Below are 21409 nucleotides of genomic sequence, written 5' to 3' on the forward strand. Positions count from 1 at the left end.
TTTGCCTATTTTTTTTTTTTTTTTTTGTCTTTATAACGGCACCGCAGTAACACCAATGAACTTTGCTCTTCTATTTGACGACCTTATATATACCATTTGAACTTAAAATGTTTTTCTTTCTTTTTCTTTTTTTTTTTTTTTTTTAAAGAAAAAGGCTATTCAAATGATTGTCTTATCCATTGATTGTTTCCGTGTCCCATGATCGTTACCCACTGGCATTTTTTTTTTTCTTTAAAGATGATTCTAAATGAACCGCCTTGTGAGTTCTCGGTGTTCTCACCGGTTACACAGACGACTTCAAAAAGAAAACAATATTTGGGAAAAGAGGGTCCATGTTGTCCATCAATCACGTTTTTTTTTTCGTTCGTCGAAATGTTTGAGAATGTCACAACAGGAATGAAAAATATCAAAACGAGACGACGACAACGTCTACTTATCAATGGTTTTTTTTTATTTTTCATTCGAGTGAGGGCTTTTTTTTTTTTTTTTTTCATGGCATCTTATTTTCCAATCCATTCATTCCACACTGTCAACCTGCCGAAACTTCTATTGAGCCTCTCTCTCTCTCTCTCTCTCTCTCTCTCTCTCTCTCCTCAAAACGTCCGCCTTTCCTTCTAACTTGGGCTTGCCTCTGTGTGTACTGCATAACACGCAAACGTATAACACACGACATCGTAACGGATAGAGTCAACATTCCAGTTTTCTTTTCACTGCCTTTTTTTTCTATTTCTGGGAAGTTTTTCGTCATCATTTTGAGGCGGGGAAAGAAAAAAAAAACTTGAATCGTCAATCGATCAACTCTTTGTCTTGGTCTATGTACTAGGATAAAAAGAATAATGAGAACAAAGGGCCCTCACACCGATAGAAGAGAAAGCTGACACTAGCCATTTGATTTTGTTATCATCTAAAGTAAATTGATTCCCGATTTTTTTTTTTTTTTTTTTTTGAATAAAAAAAAACAAAACAACAAAATGTCCTCTTCCTGTCTCACCGGCTATTGTTATGATTATGTTGGGGCTATTTGAATTTGTTTTGTTTTGTTTTCAGCGGGAGTTTCTTGACCGTTTGATTATGCACGCACGTTGCCAAAACACCTTCGACTCTCTCCTTCGTCCTCGTCATCGATTCGTCAAAGAGAGAAACAAAAAATAATATCCGTTTTGTGTGTGTGTGTGTGTGTAAAACTTGTTGTCCACAAGAGTGCCGAACTGGCCTAAATGGCTCAACAGACAATATATTATATTATATGTATAAAGATATTGTTGTTGGACGCATCATAGCGTGAACATAAACGTTCGGGACCCTCTGTTTTGGCGATCGGCGGGACCTGCTATTCCATTTTTAAAAAATTTTTGTTTATCCGTTTGGCCCATGATTCTCCTTTCTCCCTCCTCCATCCACCCACAACAACTATAATGCCGCTATTTATTACCAAAGATATTGCGATGGCCCCGCGATGGCCTCTTTCGTTCCGTTGTGTTTTCCCTTTTCATAACTTTGTTTTGTTTAGTTCTTTTTTTTCTCGTTACGGCGTAGTTCTTCTGATGATGATTTTTATCGTTTCAATGACTCCGAGCTTCTAAAAAAGAAACAAAAAAATGCCTTGCGCTTCTCTTTCTTTGGAAATTGTCGACTCGGTGTGATGAGGAGAAAGCTACCGACGGCCCTCCCCCTCGATTTGATACCCAAATGAAAATGGTACTGACGATGCGCGCTCTATATTATGCAATTTCTCGGCCGAATAAATAATAATGAGATAGTGGCTCTCTATCTTGCCCTAGTCTATAACGCGCCATAGTATTTTTGGATTGTATCTGCGCCACTCTCCCTTTGAGATTGCCTTATTGCTAGCCTGCCCTCAATTTTTGCTCTTTTTTTTTTTTTTTTTTTTTTTTGTTGTAGTTGATTTAAAAACCATTTTGCTCAGCTTGTGCGACCATCATTTGGTTGTTCCTCCAGTCCCTTCTTTTAGAACTTTTTTTTATTTTATTTTACGGAGTCGTATACCTTTCTCCGCCCTATTTGTTGATTGAGACGCACGATACTCTTCAAGTGAAGTGGCGTGCAGTATCTTAAAGTACGATTTCGTGATGCAATCCACCCACATTTATGTGTCTATAGGCAAATTCGACGCGGTTCGATCTTGCATCTTTATTATATCCGCTTTTATTTATTTATTTATTATTATTTTTTTTTAAATTCTTACTAGAGCAAATGTCCGCCAATTTTGAAAATGAAGCGTTTCATATTTTTCAGAGCTTTCACTTCCAGGTGAGAAAAAAAAAAAAAAAGAATATAAACGTTGAATTTTAATTCGTGACGATGTTTTTCGCCGACTCTCCTACTAAAAAAAAAAAAAAAAAATTCTTGCCCCCAAAACTATTTTGCTTGATACGTACCCGGCTGTAATGGCCCCTATTAATACGAAGATGGCTTTGGCGATTACGGGGAATATGGTAGTCGGCCAAAAAAGAAAATCCGTATCGCATTTGTATTAAATCAAGTTTAAAAAAAAAAAAAAAAAAGATAGCAAAAAAAAAAAAAAAAAAAAAAAAAAAGAGAAAGAAAAACATCGGAGAAAGCCTTTTGCAAATTCGAAACTTTCGACTGTAATAATAAGGTGAGGGGGAAGAAAGAGGCAGCAGCAAAACGAAAAACGTCGGAGATGTGAATGATAGCTTTTGATGCGTGAATGATACACGGCCATTTTTCTTTCGTGTCCCATCGCAGAAGAAAAGTGGGGGCTCGGTACCGTCGTAGAGTTCAACGAGAAGACAGAGGCTCTTTATTAGTCGTACTGTTTGTTTCTCTTCCGAGCTCTTTTTGTTTTGTTTCTGATGACAGAATGAGTCCCCGTCCCCGTTTGTATTTTGCTTTAAAAAAAAAAACAAAAACAAAAACAAATTTGGTCTACCACTTTCAAATGCAATATCTTATTCGTTCAATTGCCAACGTCGCCAAATTTTCCATTTACAGTCCCCGTTTTTATTCTTCAATTGGTTTTTTTCTTCTTAGAAATGTTTTAAAACGCCTTTCGCGAGTAGAAAACTGACCGTTTGATGGCACTTCGTTTAAATCAAAGTCAGCGGTCGGCACTTCTGACCATTCAAAGAGGCGAAGTCAAGTAAAAAAAAAAAAAAAAAAAAAAAAAAAAACACAACAAAACGGGGGGAGAAAATGGAAAACAAGCAAAAAAAAAAACAAAAAACAAAAAACAAAAATAAAAATCGGTAAAATAAAAATTTCACACGCTTTCACGACGCTGTTGTGTTTTTTTTTCTCGGATGGACGGGACTGGGTCGCCAAGGGGAAAAAATTCATGTCACGGGGAGAACTAAAAATATATACAAGAAGCTTCTCAAAAAAAAAAAAAAAAAAAGATTCCATCTCTCATCGGTGCGGAACAATGTAATAATACATAATAGCCCGCCTGCCGCTATAGTTGCACGGCTTTTTGAAAATGCCAAACTGCAAAGCGAAGAAACGAAACCAGCCATTTTGGTCCGTTTTGTCCCGACGCAGTCCCGCCCCAGATATTTTTTGACGAAGACGTCTGCTGCGTGTTTTTCCCCTCGCCGTATTTTTTTTTATTAACGAGAAACGACAGCCATTTAAAAAGCAAAAAAAAAAAAAAAAAAAAAAAAATGTGGGTGATGTTATGACGTAACAATGGGTACGTTATTACCTTTTGATCTTCTTTGACGAACCGTGCAGAGATAACTCGCAAAATGAAATGATTGACCGTGAAATGGCGCAGCCTATTTCGTTAGATTAAAAAAAGAAAAGAAAAAAGAGGGACGAATCATCTTGGCGTAATGTTTTCTAAAAAAAAAGCTATTACTTTACGAAATGAAGAAGGACTTACGACGCAATACAGCGGGAGATACTTACCTACTTTTTTTTTATTAAGTGCCGTGGCTGACGAACGAAGAAGAAGGAAACAAGTTATACTGGACGTCTACGACGGCAAACGGTTGCCGCCGTTTGCCGTCGCAATTGCGGGAAGTCGTAGGTTTTCAACGGCCCAAAAAATATCGTTAAAAAAGAAATTTCAAAAAAAAAAAAAAAAGAGGCTCGTGTTTTTTGTTGTTGTTTTGCCTTGTTTCATTTGTTTCTTTTTTTGGCCATCCAGCGAAGACGTCTTGAAAATGGTGTCCCACTTTTCTCTGTTATCCTTCCAGATTACCTAAAAAGGTGATCGGCACAAAACACTCGGCAGAACCATTTGTATTTGGGCTGCTGCAGGGGAGGTATAACCGCAGTGCTGTCAACTAATCACATTTCAGTGTAAAAAAAAAAAAAAAAAAAAAAAAGATAACAGGACCGATCGATCGGTTTCTTCTTCTTTTGAAACTAGGCCAATGTCAATTTTTAGCGCCCGCAACGGTCGGTTGGCGTTGCGGCCAACGGCACATTTCACGACACTTGCCAACTGGGTCAAAGTTGACCGCAACCAAGACAAATAATCTATCCGCATTTCTTTTTTTTTCTTTTTTTTATGAAGTGCGCACGCATTCATTTTCTTGTGTGTGTTACAATTTAGTTTTTTGTGTTTGTTTTTTATTTTCAATTTTTGAAGTTTGAAACTACCGTTTGCTAAACCTCCTCTTCCTTCGACACAAGTCGTTAAATGCATCCCCAAACACATTGGGAGGACAGGCGACAACGGGTTGGGTCATCCAACCGCAAATCCGTTAGCATTAGCCAACCTTTTTTTTTTTTGTTGTTGTTGTTGTTGTTGCGCACGTTTCAAACAGACTGTACGTTAGTTAATGGCATAACCATCACAGACGCACTTTGTCGTGTAAATCGATATTTCATTTCGAATTCTTTAATTCTTGATACTTTGAAAACTGGGTCGTCGGGTCGAACTATCGGTAAAAACAAAAAAAAAATAGAAAACGAGAATGTTATCATCATCGACAGTGACCTAGCACACGGAAATTTAATGAAAGGCCGGACAGATTCCCATCTACCTGTGAAAAAAAAATCCCGAACCTAGCGCGCGACATTGATGTATTTACACGTACGTGTAAACCCTTTTTTTTTTTTTTTCTTTCTTTTCATTTTCTCTTTTCAGCTGGGAAATGTGAGAGTCATCTGCTTTTTCTTATCCAAAAAAAAAAAAAGTATAGCGGAGGTACACATCGAAGAAAGAGAAGGTTCTTCTTCCTATAGAAAAAAAGAAAAGAAAAAGAGGTGGGTTTGGTTAGTGGCGTTCCCCCGCGTCTAACTCATCTGCATACTACACTGAAAAGAAAACTTTCTCCCGATTTTGCTTCCCAAGATTCAAAAAAGATCGCAGTGCCCTTAGCTATCCGCCTTTCTTTCACTCTCTCGAAGAACACACATCGCCATCATATTATTTATTATTACTTGGATAACTCTCTCGTTTTTTCTATGTGTGTGTGTGTGTGTGTGTGTGTGTGTGTGGGTCTTGGAATGCTGCGTGCCCCTGATGGGCCAACAGGTCCAGCAGGTCCAGTAACTTTCATTTTTTTTTTTTTTTTTCTTTCCCCGTGCGTGTGTGTGTGTGTCTGTGGCCGGATGACTTTCCTTCATAGACACACAATTTGATTCTTGTTGACGAGTCATTCATTATCGGAACTTGTTTCCTTTTTTCGGCACAACAATTCAACGATGCGGAATCAGCGGGGCCCGCCCGACGTGCATTTGATTCAATCGATTGATAACGAGGGAAGTTCAACAAAGAGGAGAAAGGAACTTATTATTCTTTCACGAGTACTGGCATCCCCTTCTACCTGTGCCGAGAGAATATGAGGCAGGTGAAAGCTCGTCTGGCAAACGTATTGATAAATCTCGAATCGTTTGATCGTTTCCAACTTTGCCGCAGCTGCCGTTTTTGTCCGTTTTAAAGCGCCACGCACACACTCTATAAGACGTCGTAAAAAATCTACACAAAAGACGCCTCTTTTTATATCAAACATTATTTATTTTTGTTTTGTTTTTTTCTACTTCGTGGACGGGCCCCATCTGGGCTCTGTTGTAAAAGAAAATAAGGATCTTTTGAATAGCTTCTAAAAAGAAAAAAAAAAAAAAAAAAAAAAAGAAGGGAGGCGGCGTAGCAACGACACTCGCGATCAATCGGAAACGGGGGACGATTATGGACGCGGGATTTTTTTTTTTTCAAGAATAGCTTTTTATTGAACGACGCACAGAATAGGCCGGCCCTTTTTTTTTTACTCTGTGTCAAAACACGCATTTAACGTGACGCGATACGCAACGACCCCAATGATGATGGGAAATCGACACGACAAAAAATATTTTTTTTATTCTTGGAAACTCACCAATCGATTAGAGATTTACGGGGCACGCGTGTAAAACAATAGTTTTTTTTTTTTTTTTTTTAAGAGAGAACGGAGATGAAAAAAAAGAAAAAGAAAAGAAGAACCGGAATAGATGACATCCGCTCGGTGAAAGTCTCATCACAAAAAAAAACAAAAAAACATTTTATTTTATTTTTTTTTTTTTTTTAGAAAAATTTCCAGGAATTTAGTTTTTTTTTTCCTCTTTTGTTAAACATTGTCAAAACATTCCGTCGGTTTGTGTCCCTTGTATTATGCCAGCTATTTTTTCCTCGGCAAAGTTCGAGTATCAGGCCGCGTCACACGTCCGCAAGACGTGATCGCCATTTGTCATGTTTCTTTTCGTCCACCTTTTTTTCTTTTTCTTTTTTTTCTCGGCCAGGGACGCTATTAAAATACTCCGTTCTGCCAGGGCTGGTCAAAAACAAAACAAACAAAAAACAAAACAAAAAAAAATGTTATTTTTAAAATGCAAACAAATGCCCGCCATTCGGAGAAAGTATGCATCACTTGGAATGCGCAGCTTCTCTTTCACCTTTCTCTCAGTTATTTATTTATTTATTTTTATTTTTTTTTGTTTTTTGTTTGAATCTTGTATGAGTTTTCTCTTTCTGCGCGATAAAGGAATAGACGCCCAGGCAGAAGAGATAGAAAGAGAAAAGAGGCGCATTAACGGCAGGTAGAATAAACGAATCATCCCTTTCCATTTTCTGAAATCGTACCCCCCTCTCCGAAAGGGGGCTGTGTGTGTGTGTTTTTCAGCTCCCTGTTTGTAGACGAACCTCATCACGGATGCGATTCACGTTCGAAACAGATCCACTTTTCCATCGGCTTCTATCGGTCGTTGGCATCGGAGAAAAGAAAGAAAGAAAAAAAAAAACTCTCAGAGATTACACACACATCACGAAAAACACTTAAACTCGTTCGTTTCCACCTCTTTCCTGAATGATGGATACAAACATTTTTTTTATTGGAATTTAATTTCAACTGTTCCTTGTTTTATGGGAGCTTTTTTTTTTTCACTTTGATTACATTTTTTGGATAGAAAATAGATTTTTTTTTTGTTGCGTAATATTTTGAAGAAGAAGAAGAAAAAAAACCGGAAATGATGCGTTTTGTCTGGTGTTATACTCGTCCAGACGGCGGGAATCGGTCACCCACCCCTTTTCTAAAAAAAAAAAAAAAAAGAAACGGAGAAAATTTTGTCGTAAAAAAAAAAACGTAGAAAAAAAAAAGAAAATGAGAGAAAGAAGAAGACTAAAAAAAAAAAAAACGAGAGAAAACAATTTTTCTGGGTCATTAGGGCTGGCCACGCCGCTGTATAACACACTGCACGCAATAGGTTGGGAACGCGTGGGTGGATTGTACCGGTATCGGTGGGAGTGAGCCGTCGCAATAGACGGTCATTGTTCACGTACCGCAAAATTGCTGTTGATTGTTTGCTTTATATTTCTATTTTTTTTTTTTTTTACTTCTTGTATTACTTTGAATAGCGCCCCTACTGTACATCGCCTACTTTCCCCAATGCCTCCCACCGAGTTCTGTCTGTTCAAACTTTAACAAAAAAAAAAAAAAAAAATGGATTTGGAGAAAACGGAAGAAATGAAGATAGAGAATTTGAAGCAACTTGTTCGTATCTAACGGCTATGTCTAGGTGTTGTAGTTTGTTGCTTTTTTTTTTGTTGTTGGGGGCTGCCAGGTTACATGACCCACCCACTGTCTCACGTAGACCCAACTCGATACTCTATCGGCTTACGATGGTACTTTGATGTAAAAGGTAGAAAGAGAGGGAGGTATACCCAATTTAGTTGTTGTTGTTGTTGTTGTTGTTGTTGGCGGGTGCCTTACTACGAGCGAAACGCCAGGCCGCGTGACTTCAACAACGATACGAGTTCATTCGCCTTTGGTCATTCGCACTGACCAGTTTGACTGTTGTATCTTTTTCGAAAAATATCACGCTTCATTACACAGCACTTCCTTCCGGAGTCTGTGTCAATGTTTTGATCTCATCATTCTCTCTTTCTTTTTTTTTTTTTGTGTCTGTTCTTTCGTGGTGATACAAAAAAAAAAAAAAGCCGTGACTGACAGTGAAGTTGTTTCTCGAGTTTACCCAAAGACAAACAATTTTATGTTTTTCTTTCTTTTTGACACGTGAAGGAAAAAAAAAAAAGATTAACATACACAAAGAGATAACAAGTGCGACACACAAACGAAGAAGTAAAAGATCGGGGAGGTTTCCCTTTTCTTTTGAAAATGTATCGGATTTTCGGTGTCGTCGACGAACGAATAAGACCGGCATTCATAGTGCACCGACCGGCGTCCATTTTCTTCCAAGATCGGTGTTACGCACCTCCTATCCTGGTACGTCGGTCTCTTTACATCATCTTCTATATGCTTTGGAATACGTTTTTTTTTAATATTTACCTTACTTGTTTGGTGGCCTCTTTTTGTACCTCGTTGACACTCGCCAAAGAGGATGTCATTTCTTTTTCTTCAAAGAAAAACAGAACGGCAGTACAGAGGGGGGGGGGGGGGATACATATCTCTTGTTGATTTTGACGTTCTGGACAAGCTCCACTTGTGAATAGCGATGACTGTATCTTATCCGGAAAGTGGTTCTAGAAACTATCACACTCTACTTTATCTCTATTTTTTTTTATTTTTTTTTTTTAAGTAGAATAATAATATCATCATCTTCTCCTCTTTTTTTTTTTTTTTTTTTTTCTTCACGTTTCTTGAGCTTCGCTGTCCGTCTGTCGTTATCTGTTGTCCGTGCGATGACGGCTGCATATGTACACGCATTTCCATTTTTTTTTTCTTCCAGAGAGGCATCAGTCAAATATTAAGGGCGGGGAGTTGATATGCCGCATTCTTATTTTTTTTTTTTTTTTTTTTCTTCTTCTTCTTCTTCACCCCTGGGTCGTGTGTTTTTCATGTTATGTACATAACATGGAACCGAGAAAAGCACTTGGGCCTATGCACACACGTACAGGATTATTATTTTTTTTTAATTTTTTTTTTTCAAAAGAGCCGTGTCGTTTCCCATTTGATTTTTTCTTCTTCTGAATGAACTTGCGACGGGCGGATGATGACGCAGCCGTGCATACCTCACACACACCGTGCGTGACCTGAATATTCCCCACCACACACGGCATGCAGCGCAACAGTTAAAAAGACGGCTCCGTGTAGCGCCCGTGTGGCCAACAACGAGTCGCTTTTTGAGACGGCAATGGGCCACTAGAGGAGAACACGTAACGCATCAACTTCCGCTCCGCTCGTTTCGATTTTTTTTTTTTTTTCTTTTCGTTTCTCTTTTCCACCCTGTTAAAATTTTGAACATTATTTGTTGTTTTTTTTTTTTTTTCTTACTCTTCTTTTTTTTTTTTTTTTTTTTTTTTTTATAGAAATTGGTTTATATAGTGTATGCATACTTTTTTTTTTAGTATTGTGATGGTTATACGACCGTCGCAGTCAACGAGTCGAAAGTTGGTCACCGCACACGTTCACGCTTGTTCCTTCCGTGAATTTTTGATTTTGATTTTTTTTTTCTTAAACAAAAAGGAGGGAAGAAAAAAAAAAAAATGAAAAATACAGTCCCGGACGTTTGTCTTTTTGTTGTTGACAAGTTGATCACCGTGACTCGAATAAAAATCGAGAAAAAGAAGAAGAAGAAGAAGAAGCTTAAACAAGGCAGGAAAACATTTTGAATAGTGAAAAGAAGCACACATGCAAACTGTGTGCATATTCAAGATTTTCTTTGATGATTTCGAATTTTTTCTTTTTTTCGTTTGTCAGCGTTTGCTGGAACGAATGACAAATGCAAAAAAAAAAACTCTTCCTCTTGTCGCCCAAAATTAGTCGTCGACCATTTTCCTTTTTTTTTTTTTTTTTTTTTTTTTTTTTTATGACCAAATTGTTATATCATCACGATGATTTTGTATATACTTCTTTTTTTTTTTTTTTTATCTCTCACATTCGTATGTTTCGTGTGACAACCGTTACTTATATGAGAAAAAGAGATCTTTAAAAAAAAGGATGGGATAACAAGGAAAATGGTGTCTTTAACGCCTATTCCATATACACCGCAATACACACACGTGTGTGTAGTGTCGGTGCTCCGGGACGAGAGAGTGGATGGAGTTTTTTGTTTTTTTTTTCTTTTTAAAACTAACTTTCTCTTCTTACGTTTGCCTCCCACAATCTCCAGTAGAGGAAAAGAACTTGCTAAAAAAAAAATGAAATGTTCATTGACTCTTTTTTTTTTTTTTTTTTCTTAGGAGAAAATAAGACAGTGAGGTACTCGTGCAAAGGTGGATATCTTGTTTGCATAATTGAGTTCTACATGTTGAATGCGTGCGAGACGCTACAAGGGGATGCCCACTCACTGGGGTTACACTTAGACGTTCAAGCGCAAAAAAAAAAATAGAGGTACCAACGCGAGTCGGCGTGAGCTACACGCCCCAAGATGAAATGCAGAATCAGGAGAAAGGAGGGGAGGAAAGAGAGAAAGAGAGAGAGGATTTTTGCTCTGTGTCTAATAACCCGTACATCTACATACTACGCTTTCACCTGTTGCATGTGATGGAACGTCTATTGAAGCGCCACTATACAGGTAGTGCAGTTGCCTGTACGTACGCAATCAGGAAGCAAAAAAGGGCGGTGGTACGTTACCCTCAGCTTGCATTCATTCGGCAATCATCCAGACATGCACACACACACACACACACACACACACACACACACACAAAAAGAGTTTCTCTTCGATAATTACGGCACTTTTAATGAAGCTCCTTTCAATTCCTTGCCAGGTGTAGGTGGAGGAATAGCGTACGCGATTATATAGGAGTTCTCCCTTTTTTTTTTTTTTTTTTTGGCTGGCGGGAAATTCAAATACCGTAGCAGTGCACTTTGTTTCGCGTTCTACTTCTCCTTTTTATTATTATTATTTTTTTTTTTTAAAGTCGCAATGTCTGTAATATTCCGCCAATGGCGATGTTCCTCCGGTAAAACACGTAGACCATCGAGTTCTTGTTTGTTTTTTGTTTTTTTATTTTTTTTTGGAGAAAGTGAGAGCGGAGTACAGACAAAATAATCAGACAGATGATGATGCCATCACGCTCTTCTCTCTTCGTGTTTGTCATCTCCATCTTTGCGTTTGCATTATTCATTTCCATTTAACCCACATTTTGTTTGGCATAAAAGAAAAGGCAAATTGTCTATTTCTGGAAGATGTAGGTTTTCTTTTTTTTTTTTTTTTTTTTTTCCTTCGTGAGATTGCCATTGAAGTAGTCGGGCTAGAGTTATAAACAAAACGTAGATGCTGCAGAACACCGCTGTGAATCTTTGATTCGTTTGGGGTAAATTGAAAAATTCCACCCCGCTTTATTGATAGGGACGGATTAATAATTATGCGTGTTCCCCTATGGTTTGATTAACATAGCGTAATTACGATGGAAAGGGAGAAAAAGAATATTTTTATTTATCTCGCTCGTAAAGAAAAGAGGATAAAATAATAATAATAAAAAAAAAAAGACAAGCGCATTTTGAATAATCAACGGTAACGTCCGAACTATACAAAACTTATTTTATCTAATCCGACTAGTCACCTTCCAAAAAGAAAAAAAAAAAAAGCTTTTTTTTTTTTTGTTTGTTACATGATAATCTCAGCACTATGCCTAAACTTGTCCGTTCATCTTCTTCCTTTTTTTTTTTTTTTTTCTTCGTCTTTCAAAATTGCTACCGGAATCCGTTCCCCACAGAAAACGGCATTGCGGTTGTTCTTAAAACATTTCTCTTTCTCTTCTTTCTTTTCAAATGGAATTAACAACAAATCCGGCACCGGATGGCATCCCCCTTTTTTTTTTTTTTTTTTTTTTATTTCTCCTGTCAGACGACTAAAGAGAAAATTTCAAGTTGGTGATTTATTTTCTGAAAAATAAAAGAGGCGCTACTTAGAGAGGAGTAGCTAATAGCGACGAGAGCGCAGGGAAGGAGACGGTTGGAGAAGATAAGATGACACCATAGTCCTATCGCTTGATTTGTCACCATTCTTTGGCGCTCGTACACGTACGCGCATCACCGTTACTTTCTTTCTTGAAAGAATTTTTTTTTTTTTTTTTTTTTTTCTTCGAAAAAGACATATATCGTTTTTCTAAGTTTTCTTATCATGCCGTTGCACTCTGCCATCCCTCGTCGACTACATCTTTGCCTTGAATCGTTCTATTTATTTTTACAACGTCTTGAGAAAAGAGCCGGTCCTGCACCGGTGTCGCCACTCTCTCCTTCTTGCCACGCAAAGGGATGCGACATCCAAAAAGAGAAACAGAAAATGTTTAAGGGAAAAAAAGGATATCGATATTTGGCAATGTTTACCTTCTTTGGTTAGAGCGTTGCGTGGTGTAAGAAAGGCGATTTCATGAATGGTTTCTCTCACTTTTTTTTTTTTTTTTCCAGTCTATTTATTTGAATATCCTTGGAACGGTGTTGGCTGTTCTTGCAGATATTTTTGTGATTGCGCCAATTGTCGGTGATGGCAGCAGCACGAGCGCCATTTTTGTACTGTCTTTATTCCAAAAAAAGAGCTCATTTTTTAGATTGTATGGCGCGGCTCGGCAAACACAGAAAATATCTATCATTTTGATACAAATAGCTTTCTGTCGATTGTTGTGGGGGCCCCCTTTGGCATTTTTGCGGTCATTGGTTTAGTTTTTCTTTTCTTTTTTTTTTTTTTTTTTTTTCAAGTTTCATTTCCGACGCGAGAGTTCAGAAACTCCGGCGGTCCGGTTTCACTTCCGAGCACCTTGCTCTGCATGTCTGATTCCTTATTCCATTCGCCCTTTTTTTTTTCTTTTTTTTTTTCTTTTTTCCAAAACAGTTATTGTGTGTACAGTCTATAATATCGCCGTAGAGGACTCATTTCGAAATTGTTTGTCTCGGTCTCTCACGCGTGATTCGTGTAGCCCCGAGAAATACAGGGAAAAAAAAGGAGCCCTTCGCTCTGAGTTTGAAGTAAAAAAAAATATATATATATAGAAAGGAGAGAAACGAATAGAGAGAGAGAGAGTCACGGTACCAATTGTCCTCAATTAACGGTAGATACACGAAAGAGAGAGAGACTATCATGTAGTTTTAGTTTATATATATATATATATGTACGTACAGTTCTTTTTTTTTGGTTCCATTCCATTGCCTGATTCGTTCAGCTCTCCTTGATGGGTAAGAAAAGAGAGAGAGAGAGAAAATTCGGAAATGCGTTGTTTTTGTTTTTGTGTGCGTAATCGTGATCGTAAAAAAGAAAAGAAAAACATTTTTCCTTTCTTCCCCTCACTAAACAAAAAAAAAAAAAGAAAAATGTAGTGACCGCTCTAGTTGATGGGTTGGGTGTTGGACTTGTCCGTTATTAACCAGAACGAGAGGTAATAAGGGAGTCCCTTAAAAGAGACAGGAGCATAACAGTAGGGGGGAGCGAGGGGGCAAAGATGTTAATGCACACACACACACACACACACTTGACAGTGCCGCTCGTTTCTTCTATTTATTGTTGTATTATTGAAAAAAAAACAAAAAAAAAAACACAGTCGGAGGTCAAAAAATCAAATCCCCCTCTTTTTTTGGGGGGAAAGGACGGAGGGGGGGGGGAGGTTATTCTTGAATTTTTAAAGCAGAGGGGTTGCGTGAGCGCCAGGCGTCTAACGGACCCTGCACTAAGCCGCCTTTTCTTTAATATTATATGATGCGCTGTACAGATGTACCATTAGAGATTTCCAACACGATCCTAAGAAAAGCGGGCGGTCCCCTCTCCTCGACTTGAAATCGTCGTATAAAAACGAATAAAAAGTTACTTTAATAATAAAAAAAAAAATGATTACAGAAATTCTCTTGAAAAAAAAAAAATCCCCCCTTGTTTGGTTTTTTTTTTGTATGTATGTGTACGTGACGTCTTTCGTCATGGAACATGCGGGAAAGAAAAAAAAAAATGAAGAAGCGCTTTCATCCACGCTATTAGCCAAAAGGGATGTGAAACATTTCTGCGATCACAGCGAAAACAAGAAAATATGGAGAATTAAATATTAAAAAATAAAAAAAAAGAAAATGTATTTCGACTGATAAATGAAAAAGGAATTCCGCTGCTGGATGACGTCACGCAGATGAATCGTACCGGGGGGAAACTCCACAGTAGGCGGCGGGATAATGATGATGACGCCGAAAACAAAAACAAAAAAAAAAAAGAACGCGTGTGATTTTTTTTTTTTTTTTTTTGTTTCTTTTGCCTTTTTCAGACGTCCCAGAAGATGGTGTCGACTGATGATGGTTGATTGTTGTTTGAAAAGAATTTTCCCGAGGGTTCGTTGCCCTTGACCCGCAGTCCAAATTTTCTTCAGCCGCTTGTTTGCGTGCGTTTTTTTTTTCATTTTTCATCGTGCACTATGCGCTGTAATCTGGCAGTTCCACTCGACTTTCCCGTTTCTTATTCATTCCCCATTTGCGCACATCTGGCAACGTTTCCTCAGAGATGCAACACCTGTTGCATCATTGACGCAATATCGCGCTTGACAAATGACGACGATACGTGAAAAGGATCGAACTCACGCTCTATCGGCACTTGCACCGCTGTCACGTAAAATGAATGGCGAGAACGTTTCGGAAAAAAAAAAAAAGGGAAACAAAATTAAAAGGATGTGAAGAAAGGCGAGATAGTTGTCCCTCTCACTTTTTTTTATTTTTAAAATTCATGAATTAATCATTAATTCGGGAATATTTAAAAGAACGCGGAACCTTGACCCCCATAAAAAAAAACAACTTTTGATTCATCAAACAGTTGATACCATCTAACTTTTTCTTAACGAATACGAGATCCATTGTAAACATTTTTATTTTTCGGATGGTTTAGATAACAAAACAACGGGAAAACGGCCATGTTTCTTTTGTTTTTTTCTCTCTCTCTCTCTCTCTCTCTCTTAATAAAATCTCCCCCATCTAAAAATAACACAACAATAGACTAATTGAAATGTGTACAAGCGTCGCCGCAGTTTCTTTGTCTATTTCAAACGATAAAAACACACACACAACCAATTTTTACCCTGCAGATTCGTCTTCGCTTTCGCGGCTTCTTTTTCAGACTTAACGGTGCTTTCTGATGACTACTGCACTGACACTGGCCTTCTAAAAATGGCAGTGGACCCCCCCCCCCCCCCCCCGCTTCTTTAAAGTTCCAAACATTTCAACACGCATCTTCTTACTTTTCTTTCAAAATTCCTTTTTCTTTAACTCTGAAGGAAAAAAAAAAAAAAAAAAAACCAAACAAACATTCGTCTCAGTTTTCCCAGAATCGCTGCTGTAGAGCTTCGATTCTTTTTACACACGCTGCCTTTAAAAGATGAAGTACAAACAAAAATACCTTCCAGTCAAAAGAGAGGTTGTTGTTGAAGACCCCCGCCAGCCTCGTGTGGGGGACTTAATAAGGGTGTCGAGTTTTTTTTTTTTATTTCGGGGCGAAACAAAAATCTGTGCTTAATTGCGGGAGAGTGCGATGATCGAGTTACTGGGGATGCGCTAGCGAACTGTAAAGCTCATCATGAACGCTGCTCCTATTTCTCGCAAAGCCTCTCGTCAACTATTTCGAACAATGAGAGAATGCGGGGGAGGAGGTACTCAATGGGTAGCTAGAAAACATTAACGACTAAAGCAGCTTCTTTTTTTTTTTTCGAACTATTTCAAGCATTTTCTAAAAAAAGAATTTTTTTTTTTTCAAGCTTCTCTTTCATTTCGAATGTTCCATGGCGGGGGGGGGGGGGGGGAGGACTCTTTAACACTGTCACCAAGAGAGTCAAAGACCGACTTAAGATTTGTTTTGTATGTATTGAAAGAACGGGGACCAAATCCCGGGCACAGCAGCCGGGAGGGATGAACGTACTTTTTGAAAAGAGTCCACCTATTTGTTATTTGCTTGAATAAAAACTATGTGAACGCAGTTGGATGTGGAGGAATGTTATCGCAACCAGGCAAAGAAAGGAAAGGCCATTAAGAGTGACAGCGCCAACCGTATCTATAGTCAAGTGGAGCGCAAATTCATTCACGATTATTTTTTTTTTTGCAAATTGTTTTATCGTTTTCTAAAATTTGCATTCGCTTCAAAATCGAATTTTTTTTTCTTTTCTTCTTGGAGGCGATGCATTTTTCATTGAAAATGGCGGCCTTGTAGAAGGCATTGAATCATCGCACTCCATCGTCGCAACGCAAACCGCTTTGAATCCAAATTTGTTGTTGGTTTGCGTGTCATTGACGACCGATCATTATTTTGGTAAGGCTGAAGAATGTGGTCTGATTAAAGTTTGCAAGTTTCCCCCATTCCTGGATTCGTTCTTTTGAACTTGATCATTTGCTACTTTCTAAAACATCGGTAATGAATGCGTTTTTATACGAATCAATTATTTCAATCGGCAAGATTATTGCTCAGCCCGTGACTGATGCTGACATCCAAAAGAACCTGTTGACGTTATCTTGATTAGCTCGTACTAAATGCGTATACGTTCTTTTTATCCCGCAAAAAGAAAAATACCCGTAAACAAATATGAAAGGTCACGACAACCAAGGGTGTGGTTGTAATCGTGTTTCTTTTTTTTTTGTTTTGTTTTCCGTTTTGGGACTACTACTATACGAGTCATTTTACTATAGAAGTTGTCAACGATTAATGAGGCGGAGAGAGTGAGAGTCCTCCACGAGCATTCCTGTTCAAAAACTCGACGACAGAAATTTCTGGTTGAATAAAACGAGCTATTTCCTAATAAGAGAAAAAAAGAAATGGAAAACGGACCAAATGGACCGCGCCGTGGCATTGACAAAAAAGCGCCGTGCAACCCTTTTTTTTTCTTCTTTTTTTTCTTTTTTGAAGGCGAACATTAAATAACGAGCATTGGAAATTCACTTTGTTAAAGAAAAGAAACATAATGTGGGACATCGTAGCTCCAAAAAAAAAAAAAAAAACACATTCTTGACTCCATTTGAATTGTCCTGCGTTTAATTCGTGCGTGCAATTCGATAAAGTCCTTGGTACAGTTCAATTGTCCTCGCACCTTTCCGACAAATGTTTCAAACATGAGATTCATTCTTCATTTATATCGAGAGAGTCCGTGACCTCTTTACGAGTTCTTTTTTTTTTTTTTTTTTTTTGTTTGTGCGTGTCCGCATTTTATTGTGTCATCGTCTATTGATTTTGAGCGCATCAAAATGATGTCCCATCACACAATCGAGCCGGCGATGTCGCAATAGCCGAGTGGGCCATATCGCCCCTTCGGATGCAGCCATGGATGACTTCTTTGATGCGGCGTGTCTCTATGTATACTTAAGTTTTATAGTCGATACACACGCCATTCGACATACAAAAAGAAAACGAAGGAGAGTCAACCAAAAAAAAAAAAAAAAAGAGAAAACTTCTTTTTTTTTTAAATAGATTCCAGCGGATGGTCTATGCGCCGTGTGATTCTTTGACTTAGTGTATCGTTTCCTTCTCTTCCATTTCCCTTTCGGTCGGGAAAGTTTTCGTCTCAATTGTGAAATTCAACGAAAGTCAAACTTGCCTCCACTTGAATGAAAATCATTTTTTGCTCCGCAGGTGTAATCACTCTCTCTCATTTTTTTTTTTTTTTTATAGCGAAAAAAGATTTTTTGAAAAAAAAAAAAATTTCGCCGTGTGAAAATGAAATTGCGAACGGAAAAGATCGTCACAAAAACAAGTCGACAGTTTTTGTTTTTTTTTTTCTTTGCGGTGGCGTCGCTATTCTTTTAAAGCATTCAAAATACGCCGATCGTCTCCTGATCTCTCTTGATGACGTCAATTACTAGCATTCGTCAAGCTCCGCGGGGGGACGCGTGAAACATTGCGAAATAGAAACAGAACGTGAAAGGAAAAAAGGTAAGACAAATTGTTGCAATCGATGATTGGAACGGTTAAAAAACAAAAAGTACAAACTGAAAAGAAATAAAAATGTACGCGCATTTAAATGCATCCATTCATTCAGTAGCGACATGAGTAAATCTTTCGTTTCACGCCCTTGATTTCAGATTTCGGGGGGGGGGGGGGGATATACTTTGTTGGTACCGCTTTTCGTTCTTCGTAGGCGTCGTTGATGATGGCCCATCTAAGGAACACATTCACGCCTACGACGAAGAAATGGCTCTATGTGTATGGGCAGCTTAAACAATTTTCGGCGTAACAACTAAAAAGAAAAGAAAAAAAAAATGTTCCGTTAGATTGTGGACGCTTGATTCGAGTGTGACTCTGCTGCGCGACAACGTTAGTACTTATAAATGGCGACGCAGAAGCTCATAGGGCGGACGTCATTATCATATTGTGCGAGCCTCATCATCATGCGATGTTGGTGATTAACCTTCAGCAACGGTTTTTTTTTTTTTTTCTTACCCTTTTGCTCTCTCTCTCTCTCTCTCTCTCTCTCCTTCTCTCTCTTTCTTTTTCACTTTCTGGCTGTTAGGCTCTCTTTCGTGTTTCAACTGGACTTTAGCAATTCCTTACGTAGCTGACGCGCGTCTGTGTAACAAACGAAAAAGAACTGGACGCGCCAAAAAAGGTGCGACAGAACGAGCCATTCCCATTATTATTATGATGACCATCTCGACTCGTTCCGACTTGTTCAACATTCACGCACAACCGTTGCGCAGTTGCGTGCCATTTCGCATCGGATCAAAACAGCGACGTACCGAAAGAAGAAGAAAAAAAAAAACAAATTATTATTATTTTTTAAATAAATTCTTCGTCCCCTTGTCCTGCGCTTACAAGCAAAATTTGTGTAAATCTCAACTGTTGCCTTTTCTTTTTGTTCGAGCGGTATTTTATTTTTTTTTATATTAAAAAAAAAAGAAAGAAATACTAATCACGAAAAGAGATATAGCCGTGCGCAGGTAACACACACACACACACACACACAAGTACCTGGGATATAGCGGGATTTTTCGCATCCCCGAGAGAGTCTTATATTTCATATCTCGTTTATTCGTGATTATTTTATTTTTTTGTCTTGTTTTGTCGTTGTTTATACAAAGAAAAACACGTTTGATTTCGTAACGTTTTTTCTAAAAAAAATAACAACATATCGAATCAAGTTACTTGTGTGTGTGTGTGTGTGTTTTTTTTACCGACCTAACCGATTCATTTTGTTGGGTTGCTGTTATTCTTTTGTGGGCAATGTTGCGGGACCGGGGGGATGGCCATAAAAAAAAAGTCGCACGCCAATAATCCACATCAAGGTGGGTGTGCTCAAATGATAATTCGAAAATATCCTTGTCTTTGTTTTTTTTTGTTTTTTTTTTGTTCTTGCTTTTTTTGAAGGCAAACATTTTTGAATCCAGCGGTGGTGTTGCGCTTTTGTTTTTCCCATCATCTAGCTTCTTTTGTTTTTATTTTTTTTAATGGTGTTGCATGTCGAAAAGAATGAAGAAATGTATTTAGTATCTCGACCATTATTCTAGCAGAAAAGGGCAAAAATGAAAAACCGTTGGACGTACGTGACGTTTCAAACTCGATTCTTCTTCATCATTCAGGCATTTTTTTTTTTTTCGTTACAAAAATATTTTTGTACTTCGTATGTATCATTTTATTCTTTTTTTTTTTTTTTTTTTTTTGCATATGTTTTACACGCCATTTTTCTATTTTTTTTTTTATTGTAAGGGGGAAGAACAAATTCCTATCAAACTGTGAGATTGAGTTGTTCCCCGCGAACGAAAACAAAAATTTGAAATTTATTTTTATTTTTACAGAAATGCATTCTTCGTGTGTAGCGCATTTTTTGCGTGTGCTCGTTGAAAAACAGCGGGTCACGCACGGTATCCAAACTGTGTTTGGTTGCATTTCCTATCTACTCACAGGCGTCGGTCAGCTCGTTGCCGAATATTCATAGACGGTACAAATGCAACACGACACGCAGAAAAATCACGGCTCAGGTGTGGTCACGTGTTGTAGTTCGATCGACGACCGCGGATGCGCCACGATTTCCTCTATCTCCCCCTTTTTTTTCCGTTTTTAGATGATGGTACATTTAAACATGATTATTTACAGCCATTTCTCCGGTTTGTTGTGTTTGTGGGCCATTTTATTATTGTGCCGTGCATCGCCCATTCGGCAGTTATTCCAGTATAATGGCAAACTATTTGATTCGATATTCAAATTTTTCAACAAAAAAAAAAAAATTGATGCCAATTTTTTGTGGCTGCTTGTGTTTGACGCGTAGTATAGTTTTTTTTAGTTGCAGGCATTTCTCTGACTGCCTCTCTCGCTCTCACCGCACTTTGAAGCTTGAAGCAAAGGGAGAGCTCCCGCTATAGCTAGAAGCCCATTTCATTCCCGAAGCTCCGCCTTTGCCCTGGTTAGCTTGGCGAGGAAATGGGCAGTGCTCAGTTCGCTCCGCATCGGCGTCGAGTCCGCACTTAACTTAGTGTCACTGCCTTTTTTTTTTTTTTTAATTCTTAAAACGTCAACAAGCTTTTATTTAAAATCAATCCCGTGAAGTGTCTTCCCGCGCATTTCATACGCGGATTTAATTTTTTTTTTTTTTTTTTACTGGAAACATGTTACCATTGAAGTGCGGGCCTTAGCGCCTGTTTTGTGGAATGGGTGTTGTTGTTTTGTTTTTTTAAATGATTTTTGTTGTGATTCCATCGCGCATCCGGACGGATTGATTGGATTTTTTTTTTCGAATTAAATTTTTCCCTCGGCTGGGAATTGAAAATATCCTTGTGGAAACCGGGGATTTTGTTTAGTCATCATAATGCACCATCCGGGGCTGCAACATTCGAAATCGACCGGCCAGCTGGATGTGATGATGCAGAGTGGACAGAAGGGTTGTGTTCTGTCGCTTCCGCCGGATGAGAACGGCAATCAGCAGCAACAGCAACGGAACAAATCGATTAGTAAATTTGGATTGCTCATTCGGACGCCTCGAAGGCGTCGAGCCAACTGTTTCAATCAGCAAGTTGTCGATGAATCATCATCATCGTCGAACAGATCGCGGAGCAAAAGCTGGGACCACCAGTCGGCCGGATTGAACGTGACCAACAATCCGGGCAAGTCGACC

At 38.4% G+C, this 21409-nt stretch overlaps 2 protein-coding genes across 2 annotated transcripts in view; one reads left to right on the forward strand and one right to left on the reverse strand.

Annotated features, from left to right (window-relative positions):
• Positions 1–21409, forward strand: part of LOC130696460 (uncharacterized) — a 96603-nt gene that overhangs the window by 34938 nt on the left and 40256 nt on the right. The window lies entirely within an intron of this gene.
• The window catches only part of LOC130696465 (dolichyl-diphosphooligosaccharide--protein glycosyltransferase subunit STT3B-like), a 70705-nt gene continuing 62056 nt past the window's right edge, over positions 12761–21409 (reverse strand). The window contains exon 16 of the mRNA XM_057519543.2: positions 12761–12780. The gene's annotated coding sequence lies outside the window, so the exon portion shown is untranslated. The remainder of the gene's footprint in view (positions 12781–21409) is intronic.

This window comes from Daphnia carinata, chromosome 5, assembly GCF_022539665.2.
Source record: "Daphnia carinata strain CSIRO-1 chromosome 5, CSIRO_AGI_Dcar_HiC_V3, whole genome shotgun sequence".
Lineage (NCBI taxonomy): Eukaryota > Metazoa > Arthropoda > Branchiopoda > Diplostraca > Daphniidae > Daphnia > Daphnia carinata.